Source organism: Moschus berezovskii, chromosome 1, assembly GCF_049115385.1.
Source record: "Moschus berezovskii isolate FMDL1 chromosome 1, NW_MosBer_1.0, whole genome shotgun sequence".
Lineage (NCBI taxonomy): Eukaryota > Metazoa > Chordata > Mammalia > Artiodactyla > Moschidae > Moschus > Moschus berezovskii.
In genome coordinates, this window is record NC_142460.1 from 51,047,741 (window position 1) to 51,060,025 (window position 12,285).

The following is a 12,285-nucleotide window of genomic DNA, read 5'->3' on the forward strand; positions in this document are numbered from 1 at the left end:
ATTTCTCAAAAGAATGTGGGTTGGCTGGCTGTTGGATCTGCTATTGAACATGCTGAGACTCGTTCATGTGGCTACAGTCAGCAAGAGGAAGAGCTATTCGAGAATATCTGAGATGGCCCCACTCATAAGCTATACAGAGACAGTGACTAGTTGTGGCTTCCTTCTTGGTTGCATTCCACGTCACCGGTGATTTCTGAATCCACAGTAAATAAGACTAGCTCCTTTACATGTCAGTTTTAGAACAATATCCCATGGAAGTTAGATGCAGAAGCCATAAGGCCTCGGTAGACCTAAGCTCTGGAAATTGCCCAACATAATCTCTACAAAATACTCTAGTCAATGCAATTCACAAGACCAGCATAGTTTCAAAGCATTGGGAGACAGACTCTAACACTTCAGAAGGAGCTGCAAAATACTGTAGGCTTGTTTTTGAATCTATCATATTTTGAAGTGTGTGTTTGTTTTTTTTTAAATTAGAAAGTGCTTTTCTTTTAGGTCTTCACCTATTTTAATCTTGTTACAACCTTTACTCATGTGCATACCTAATGTTCAACATGACCGTTCTGTGGGTGTATAGACGGAGCTGCATAGCTACCAGCTGTGATTCTTGCTCAGGTCCTTCACTTCTAAAACCAGGGCTGTAACTCCCTTCAACATTTCATCCTCTCTCTTATATATGTATTCATCCATTTTCTCTCCAAGTATTTATTTTAAATATTTGACACCAAACTACTAAGCTACTATCCCAATTCACTCAAGAATTATTCATCCAATGACATATTTCTGAAAATCTCAATCACTGGAATAGATTGGCTTTTTCTTGCATAAATTCCTTCTTCCTTAAAAAAAAATCATGTATTCAAACATAGTCATTGATAACAAAGCAAAAACATACTAGAAAGAACTGCAATAGTCTCTTTTTATCATTTTGTACTGTTTTGTAACAAGTCCTTTATAAAGCAATGATTGTTCAATAAGATCACAACTTATGTACCATGTCAATTCTTTTTAGTTATACATGAGAACATACATGTAATACGTAGTAAATACTCTGAAAGCCTGAAGAGAGACATCTTTAGCGAATGACTATTTAAATGTTCAGATATAGAATAGTCAAATAAGTACTTATATTTTACTACTTTAGTAGAACACATATATTAAATAACATATCAAAAAACATGTTCATTCAGATATATTTTACTTCTTCAAATACTTTTATTTGTATATTTGAACTACTGTTTTTCATGAAAATGTCTTGTATAAAACTCCATTATACAAAATGTTTTAAAATTAAATAATATGATTGGAATAATAAAACTATATAAAATAATGTCATGGATGATTGCTCAGGCTAAAACAGGAGTCATGGATATTTTCAAGCACCATGACCAAGAGAAACATTAGAGAATAAAAAAGCAGTGCCATGATCTTCCAAATAGCTGAGAAAAAGGATGGTTACCTAAAACCATTTGTACCCATCTACCTTCTAAATAATAGAGGAAAAATAAGAAAAAAATGAAATGATACAAAAACATTTCTTCATCATAACCTGAACACAGAAAATGCCCACACTTCAAATTGTCATTAAATAAATAAAATTAAAATACATTGAACTCTATTAAAAAAGCAAATATTATTGAGTTCTCTATTATATTTCTATGACAAGCCTTTATAGTAATTGTCAAATAAGAATAGTTTGGGAGTAAAATGCACAGAAGATAGCAGAAGGAAGACAATAGAAAAAATTGGAAAAATTACTTTAAAGCCATTTCCCCAAAGAGAAAGTCTGTAACAAAAAGCATTATGGTAGATATGTTAATCATAGAGAAGCATATTAAAGCAAAGCACAATTCAAGGTTGCAACTTCTAAAGCCATTACTTCTGTAAGTGTAGACTTTAACCAGGAAGGGTGAAACTACCTTTGGAAATTAGATAGCAAAAATGGGAAAAAAAGAAAAAGATATTTCCTTTGTAAAAAATAGGAATCAAAAAGTCAGAGGACACAAAACCTTTGCCACTACAAAAACAAACAAACAAAACCAAAGACACACATACACACTGAGGCATTGAAGAGGTTATAATTTGTCACTCAAAGAACAAAGTGCCATTCAACTGAGAACGTGGTCAGCAGCTATTATGCCACACACACACACACACACACACACACACACAGATAATTTTATACAATGCTATTATGAGAAGACAGAAAATAAAGATGAAAACACATGAGCTGATGATATTTCCCCTTCAAATGATGAATTAAAAGAAAAGTATAAAACTACATTTCAAAATAAAATACACATTCTTATTTGTATTCTTACATAGCACATATTGGGCTTCCCTGGTGGCTCAGAGGTTAAAGCGTCTGCCTCCAATGTGGGAGACCTGGGTTCGATCCTTGGGTCCAATCCCTGGGTCAGGAAGATCCCTTGGAGAAGGAAATGGTAACCCACTCCAGTATTCTTGCCTGGAGAATCCCATGGACGGAGAAGCCTGGTAGGCTACAGTCCACGGGGTCACAAAGAGTCAGACACGACTGAGAGACTTCACTTTCTTTCATAGCACACATATTAAAATTGGAGCTATACAGAAAAGATTAGCATGGTCTCTGCACGAGGATGACACACAAATTCACGGTATTCCATATTTTTTGCATGTTGTTGTATGGCAGAACCATTGCAACACTGAAAGCAATCATACTGCAAATATTTTTTTTTTTTAAAGTTTGGCATATGTTCTAACATTTAAACAAATAGACAAAAGTATAAAACTAAAAGATTTTATTGATATAAAATAAATGAGAAATATCACAATGTTTTCTCAGTAATGAAGACTTACAAAATGCTCAAGGGTTTACAAATAAGAATATTATTTAGTAAGGGGCATTAAAGGAAAGGGAAGGCAGAAAAATAATGATGGCAATGAAAATGAGATAACATTTTAAATGTGTCAGAAAATTCCTGAAAGATGCACAAAAAGGAAATAAATGAATAAATTTGAGCTCTTGAAAAAGATTTTTAAAAGCATGAAACAATTAATTAAAAAATATATTTTAAGAACTTTTTTTAGAAAACAAGCTTATGATTATCAAAGCAGAAGGTGCAGGAAGGAAAAATTAAGAGTTTGGGATTAGCAGATGATACAAACTACAATATTTTAAATATTTAATAGGACCTACTGACTAGCACTGGGAACTATATTCATTATCTTGCAATAGTCTATAATAGAAAAGAATCTGAAAAACAATATGTGTGCACTACATGATACATACATACTCATATCTGAATCACTTTGCTGTATACCTGAAGCTAACACAACATTGTAAATCAACTATGCTTCAATCAAAAAAATAAAATTATATGACAAAATTGAGACTACACATTGCAGACATAGTAAACATACAAGTCACTCATTTTAAGAAAAAATTTTCCAATTTGGTTGAGAAAGAAACAAAACAAAACATGTAACTGTCTGATGCTTTTGAACTGTGGTGTTGGAGAAGACTCTTGAGAGTCCCTTGGACTGCAAGGAGATCCAACCAGACCATCTTAAAGGAAATCAGTCCTAAATATTCATTGGAAGGACTGATACTAAAGCTGAAGCGCCAATACTTTGGCCACCTGATGCAAAGAGCTGACTCACTGGAAAAGACCCTGATGCTGGGGAAGATTGAAGGCAAAAAGAGAAGGGGACCACAGAAGATGAGATGGTTGGATGGCATCACCGACTTGATTTACATGAGTTTGAGCAAGCTCTGGGAGTTGGTGATGGATAGGGAAGCCTGGCATGCTGCAGTCCATGGGGTGGCAAATATTCGGACATGACTGAACAACTGAACTGAAATGAACTGTCTGCTTTATACAAGAGATACACTCAAAGTGATAAAGAGAAGGTTAAGAATAAAGAGATTGCCAAAGACATACCAGGGAAGTGGAAACAATAAAGATGCAGGATTAATTACCTTTTACTAGACAAAGTGTCATTCAAATGAAAATAGCTGACTCATAAAAAGGATGCTTATTTTAAGGTTAAAAGCAATAATCCACAATTGAGATGAACACAGCAAATGACACAGCATCTACTGTGACTAAACAAAAAGAAGTCAAGGACTCTCACCTTGCTTAAGTAGAAAAAATGTAAATAAAATTTAGAAAACATACATAACATAAATAATGTCAGGTCTTATGAAGATGTAGACAATATTAGACTTTCATAATAGAGAAAGTATCTTAAAAGTGAAATATTTAATCACTGTGGGAAATATAAAAATATTGGAGCTGGGACAACTGGACAGTATTTGAACAAATAATGCCAGGCTTCCCTATAGCTCAGTTGGTAAAGAATCACCCTGCAATGCAGGGTATTCCAGTTCAATTCCTGGGTCAGGAAGATCTTCTGGAGAAGGGATAGGCTACCCACTCCAGTGTGCTTGGGCTTCCTTTGTTAGCTGGTAAAGAATCTGCCTGCAATGCTGGAGACCTGGGTTCAATCCCTGGGTTAGGAAGATACCCTGGAGAAGGGAATGGCTACCCACTCCAGTATTCTGGCCTGGAGAATTCCATTGACTGAATAGTTCATGTGGTCACAAAGAGTCAGACATGTCTGAGTCACTTTCATTCTAACTTTCATTAAAGCCATATATCTCACCAGATATAAAAATACATTCCAAATGTATCAGGTGCCTAATGTAAAAAAAGAAATACTAAATGTTGTACAAAATTCAATGAGTTCTTTTATACTCTTACTATATTACTCAAAAACATTTTATAAACTTTATTGTAGCCTGCCAGGCTTCTCTGTCCTTGGGTTTCTCTAGGCAAGAATACTAGAGTGGGTTGTTATTTCCTACTCCAGGGGTCTTCCCAGCCTAGGGATAGAACCTGTGTCTCTTACATCTCCTGCATTGGCAGGCAGATTTTTTACCACTGTGCCAATTTAATAAAATAAAATTAAATTTAACCCATTTAATAAAATAATAACAAAAGTGATATCATTGTGAATAAAAAATAGTTGAAATATATATATATGATTATTTATACTGTGTTAAATGGCTAGATGTGATCAATGGATGATAAATAGCTGGTTATGATAGAAAGAAAGTAATTTATGACTAATTTTTAAGTAATAAATACAAAGGAAATGGAATTACTAAATTACCATTTTCCAGCTATCATAATAATTTATAGCCAATATTATTAATGAATAGTTATAAATATTTCAAGCATTAATCATCTGTATATTGTGAGAAAAAGAATGACAAATATGAGAATATATTGTCACAAATTATTCCCAACGAGATGCTTAAGGGAAAAATAGTAAGTTTACAATGGAGAAATCTGGCAGAAATATACCTAACCTAATATAAAGATGAATATAGTCAGGATTGGGGCAAATCTCCATCATAATATTTTTAATGAATCTTTGCAAACAACAGCAATTTTATGAAATTCCTGCCAGAAAACCATAAGTTGAAAGTAGAAGTGTGATGGATTATAAGATAAATACATGTAATAGGACATTCTATATAATAATTGTCCCTTCCTCCTTGAAAAACCAAGGTCCTAAAAGACAAAGTAAAAAAACAAGAAATGCTTCCAAATTAGGGAGCTAAAAAATATATAATAGTTTATACATCATGTGGCCCATGAATGGGTTTTAGTAAAACAGTTTGCTTCTAGTGGAACAACTGATGAAATTGTCAATAGATAACATAATTATTTCATATTGATATTAATTTTCTGATTTGATAATAACATTGTGACCATCCTGGTGGCTCAGAGGGTAAAGCGTCTGCCTAAAATGTGGGAGACTGGAGTTGACTCCCCGGGTGGGGAAGATCCCCTGGAGAAGGAAATGGCAACCCACTCCAGTACTCTTGCCTGGAAAATCGCCTGGACAGAGAAGCCTGGTAGGCTACAGTCCATGGGGTCGCAAAGAGTTGGACACGACTGAGTGAATTCACTTTCACTTTGTGACCATATAAGGCACTTCATTTTAGAACATATATTATGAGATGGAGAACAAGAGACAAGAGACAGAAAATGTTAAAACAAATGTAATAAAAATGCTAACATATGTGAAATGTAGGTAAGTCATATGGGAAGCTTTCATATTCTGTTTGCAAATATTCTTTAAATAATGTACTTAAAAATAAAAAAAATTAGTGTTTTGCAACTCTTTTATACTCATGTTTGTTTCTGTTCATTTTTTGAACAGAGGGTCATAGAGTTAAGAGATTAAAGTTTGAGAACAAAGGCATGCAAAATCAATACCGGATTTAAAGTCCAAAATGAGTTCTAAAAGTGAAACATTGATAAAAATGGGTAATGAATTAATTAGTGAAAAATAATATGCAAAGAAAGTTGAAATATAAAAATCAGAGGTTTTGTGGGTTAGAAGGTAAGGTTTCCATTCACATTATTTTCACAATTGGTAAACTAATATTCCTATGAGAGCTACAACTTAAGCAGAGGCAAAATCTAACTTCACATTTTTTGCTTTATTCCTTGCGTGATTATACAATGAAATCTCAAAGTAATTCATATATTCATGCAAGAAACTCTTAAACTAAAATTGATGTCCATATTGCTGGAGAAAGTGCACAAATTTGGGAGCCAGACAGATCTGCATTTGAATCTTACTCTTCCAATTTCCAGTTTCTTGACAAATGCTAGTTCCCTTTTTAGAGAAAAGAAAACTGGCTAATTTTATCGCACTCTTTGAATTTTAAGATGAGTTTCAAAGAGCACAGAAGGAGTTTAAATCTGTAGTTTTTAAGACACTAGCAAGTTTCATTCAGCTAGCTAAGTCTTTGCCAGAACATGATCCATATTTATCTGCATAAAAATCCACCCCCCAGAAATTCTGCTTCAATGGATGTGGAGGTGGTCCAAGAATTTACATGTTTAAAAAGCACCCCCAGATGATTCAGATGTACATTACATTTTATGAATCACTGTTTTAGATGGAAAAGCCTCAAGTTATAACATTAGGCCGCTTGCTCTGAAGTACTAAAATTATGTGAATCCTTTCTGAAAAGTCAGTTTATACATATTTGACGAAGAAAGTACATTAAAAAAATTCTTGGATAATTTATTAATATCAGTTATATTTGAATTAGGAAAAAGTAAGTGCTAATTACGCTTTTAAAAATATGTCAGATATTAAAACAAAAATGCTTGCCACAGTGATTAATATTTGTATTTTAAATCATACCAATGAGATTGAGAATAATCACAGATGAATTTAGAAGTGGAAAGTAACCTGAACTTTCCAATATTTGGGAGAAAAATAAATGAGAATAAAAAAATGAGTAATATTAATCAAGATACTTAAGGATACTTAAATTATACAAAAGATTATTTTCAACAATAGTTATATTTAGAAAAGTAAATAATCATATTGATTGTGTGGTATTGTAAAGGAGATGGATAGATTCATCATTATATAACAGGTATTTTGATAAGAACAAAAATGATATATTTACCTCACAGGGATATTTCTAGATTTAACTACTGTTCCTATTATGATCTTATCAAGAATTATCAGGAAATTAAGTTTAAATTTAAATATAAATTTATTCATTTTCCCTCCTTATGTTGGGAATGGTTACCCTTGGTGAAGGAATAGTATTGCCTTAGAGAATTTTAAAAATAGATAAAGCTCTACAAGCTGACATGTAACTGCCAAAAAACAATATATCAGGGGAAATGCCATACTCTCTCACTTCAGTTTTCTAACTTAACAGTGGCCAAAGTGACATTTTATGGGCAAGCATGGTACTTACCCTTCATGACTACATCTTTTAAAACTATAGTAGATTTTTGTTTCTTAGATGTAACACTGATATTGATTTCTTACTCCATAAACTCTAACCTTTCTTTCTTAATCTGCTTTGTTCAGAGACATTAATGATACATTGTCAATATAGTTACATACACATACAGATAAATACTGCAGATACATATACAAATAGTTTATGTATTTTATGAACCTACTTCAACTTCACATGAAAAATGTGCTAAAGTATGAGGGAACTAATTAAGCATAAAAAGAAAGTTAAAATTTATCCATTTATTTACTTTTAATTAAAGGGTATTCTTGTGTGTTAAATCGTTTCAGTCATGTCCGATTCTTTGCAACCCTATGGGTAAGGGCCTGCCAGGCTTCTCTGTCCATGGGATTCTCCAGGCAAGAATACTGGAGTTCGTTGCCGTGCTCTCCTCCAGGGGATCTTTTTGACCCAGGGATCAACCCTATCTCTTGTGGCTCCTGCCTTTCAGGCAGATTCTTTACTGCTGAGCCACTGGCAAGACCCTAATTAAGGGGTCACCAGTTTTATTTTTGTGTGTTGGGTATGGTGGGCAGTGACCTTGCTAGTTAAGCATACACTACTTCATGAAAAATAAAAATAAAATGTTTCATTTGTAATTGACTCATTTATTAGCATTTTTTAAAATATTCCATTTGCTTGCTAAATTCATTTTATAATTATTAATAACTTCTTAATGATAAAATTTTATTTCTGCTCTTTAAGTGAGGGTGTAGTTCACAATGTAAAGATTTGGATATAAAATACACTGCTATATATGTTCAAGAAACTAATTTTAAGCTTAAAAATATCAAATAGAAATAACAAGCATTTTTAACTTTAATTTGAAAGAAGAATTAATACAGTAGTATTAATAGTTTAGCTTGATACCTTAGATTTAAGGCATTGTTGCTATTTTTAAATTTTAAAAAGCTAAAATAAAATGGACTCTTCTGATCCATCTGTTCAAATATGAACACAGAATTAGATATATAAAGTACAACTTAAAACCATTGTTTTAGGGACAGTAAAACCTGCTTTCACTGTTTCTGCATTGGTAAATAAATTGCCTTATTTCTCATTTTCTCCTACTTTGACTTTGTAGGCATGCCCTCATTACCATATTCAATTAATTAGTGCACAAAGGTAATATTCTAGTGCTCACAACTCATGGAGTTGGATTATTGACACCAAATAAATAGGGCAGATTCTTAATGCAAGGTGAACATTCAGAGATCAGAGGGAACAAAGCAAAGAACTTTACACCTTTGTGAAAATACTAATACTAAAAATTCATTACCTGACCAAGAAGACCTCCTACAAGGACAAAGAAACAGACAAAAGGAAAAAATATAGAAATAAAATATAGACCACATTAAAATTACATATAAAAAAGAAAGTTGCATTAATTTTTATCTCACCTTGACCTGACCTGACTGAGTGGGATTAGAACAAAAGTGTTGCCTTAGAAACTTCTCACATTATGAGAGAAAAAAAACAAGCATTATCTTGCTTTGTAATTTTTGTATTTATTACACTCGTGCACCAGAAGTAAAAAGTATTTCAATCCATGATATTTTCTGTATGTTCAATTTTTTTCTTAATTCCTTGGTGAGTTAATGCAGGATGGTTTCACAGAGTACTTTACATAGCTTTGTTGAAAAAAAAAATGCAAACAAATGTGACTTAAGATTTTTGAATCTTACATTGTGTTCTGCCTTGCCAATAGAGTCATTTTAGCATGTAACTTGGAAATAAAGCCCTTCTTAAAGGCAACTTTTAAAGCAGTGCCTTATGTTTGATCTTTAAATATAGCCAAATCCCATTACCTGCAGCACAGGAGACATAATCCCCTGACGTCCTTAGCAGCAGTGTGATCGAGCACAGCCTCAGTTTCAGTCATGTCAATTTTCCTCTTTTTCCTCCTAAGATCAAATCTTCAACACTTTTCTCACACTACTACTAACTTGAATGAACTTCTTAATCTTGAGTAAAGTAATAGCAATACAGCTTCAGGTAACACAGGTATTTTGAAATGTCTCCTCACTGTCTCCAATTACAGATGCTTTGGTTGTCTAATATGTTCAGTCTAAAGTGGGAAGTCAACTGGGAAGATTATACAAATACCTGTCCTCCTTGTCTCTGATGGGTTTTGTGGTCTCTCAACTTCCCTTGCCCCTTCTTTTCTGGCTCCAGGTACACAGGTGTTATCAGCAGAAATTTTTCAGCTTCTGACTTCCATACTTGCCAACAGAAATGCTCTCAAAAATTCTTTAAAAGTCACAGAGAATTAATTTACTGATAAAATGGTCCAGAAAGAAGCATTTATGCTTAAGGAATTGATTATCAGAGAGAAAAAAATGCAAAAATTATATGCATGTTTTTGTGCTTAGTCGCCCAGTTGTGTCCAAGTCTTTGTGATCCCATGGACTGTAACCCACCAAGCTCATTGGTCCATGGGGATTCTCCAGGCAAGAATACTGGAGTGGGTTGCCATTCACTCTTCTAGGGGATCTTCCCAACCCAGGAATCAAACCCAGGTCTCCCATGTTGCAGGAGAATATCGTCTGAGCCACCAGGGAAGTTGAAGAATACTGGAGTGGGTAGCCTATCCCTTCTCCTGGGGATATTCCCAACTGTGGATCAAACAGGGGTCTCCTGTGTTGCAGGCAGATTCTTTATCAGTTGAGCTACCAGGGAAGCTTACCACAAAGTATACATATATCAAATTATCACATTGTATACTTATGTTTTACTTCTATCATTTCAGATGCCATTGAAGATGTCAGAAGGGAAATACAAGTATAAGATATGTTTTAATAATTAACTTTGGTTTGAAGTTATCAGTGTAAATTCCTGATGCTATTTTATCTTAAAAAAGATCTATCCACTGAAAAAGCCTTAGAAATAATGACCAACACAGAAAGAATGACCAACACAAAAAGAATGAGTATCTCTAATTTTCAGTTCAGTTCAGTCACTCAGTCGTGTCCGACTCTTTGTGACTCCACGAATCACAGCACGCCAGGCCTCCCTCTCCATCACCAACTCCCGGAGTTCACTCAAACCCATGTCTATCGAGTTGGTGATGCCATACAGCCATCTCATTCTCTGTCCTCCCCTTCTCCTCCCGCCCCCAACCCCTCCCAGCATCAGAGTCTTTTCCAGTGAGTCAACTCTTCACATGAGGTGGCCAAAGTATTGGGGTTTCAGCTTTAGCATCAGTCCTTCCAATGAACACCCAGGATTGATCTCCTTTAGAATGGACTGGTTGGATCTCCTTGCAGTCCAAGGGACTCTCAAGAGTCTTCTCCAACACCACAGTTCAAAAGCATCAATTCTTCGGCGATCAGCTTTCTTCACAGTCCAACTCTCACATCCATACATGACCACGGGAAAAACCATAGCCTTCACTAGACAGACCTTGGTTGGCAAAGTAATGTCTCTGCTTTTTAATATGCTATCTAGGTTGGTCATAACTTTCCTTCTAAGGAGTAAGTGTCTTTTAATTTCATGGCTGCAATCAGCATCCGCAGTGATTTTGGAGGGCATCAATACCTACCTCTTTTCCTTAAGACACTGCCTCGTTTGCTACCTTATCCTTACAAGGTTCAATCTCACTGTTATAGTCATAATCTTTACATAATTTCTTCCATATCTCCTTCTTTTAAATTATATTTCTTCATTTTTTCCGATCATTTTTTCCTTGTTGAATTTTAAGAGTCCTTAAAATTAGTATTTTAATAAATACAAAAATTACAGAACCAAAGTATTTTAACACTTTAATTCACATTTTAAAATCCCTAAAATTGGTAATTGATAATTAATCTTCTGTTTGTTAGCAATTTTGAAAGAATGTTTGCCTTTTTAAATCAAATTACAGTGAATCAACAAATTACTTCATTTGGCTCACATTTCAGGTAACTTTAATAGACAAATTCTTTCACCCAACAAATTCTTTTCCCCATTCATCACAAAACAAACCACTTGCCTTAGGGCAACCCAGTTGAATTTTAATTAGTTACATCAACCACTTTATGTAAAATTTCAATATTATGTTTTGACCCACATGTAGAAATTATAATTTATTAAAAACATAGAACATTGCTAGAATACAAATGTGTATGTTCCTTAGAATCTACTTTGGGTTTTTCCTAATTATCCCCAATTGTTAAGCAAAATTGTAAAAGTGATTTGATGACTTTTAGATGATTACAACTTATTGCAAGTTGAAACTAATATTTTCCCATTTTATTAGATTTAGAACTTTAGAAAAATTTCTGATTTTTAGTTGATTTCAATGACTCAGTGTTTTTCTAGTATAAATAGAATGTTTGACTTTTTATAATCATATTATCCTAACATATTGATAGATTTTCTTGCACAGATTTTACTTCAACAGAATATTATGATGTGAGAGTTGGACTATAAAGAAAGCTGAGAGCTTAAAAGTTGATTCTTTTGAACTGTGGTGT

General features: G+C 33.8%; 1 pseudogene; it reads left to right on the plus strand.

Annotated features, from left to right (window-relative positions):
• The first annotated feature begins 2,550 nt into the window (after positions 1-2,550).
• LOC129554130 (U6 spliceosomal RNA) lies at positions 2,551-2,651 on the plus strand (annotated as a pseudogene).
• The last annotated feature ends 9,634 nt before the right edge of the window (positions 2,652-12,285 follow it).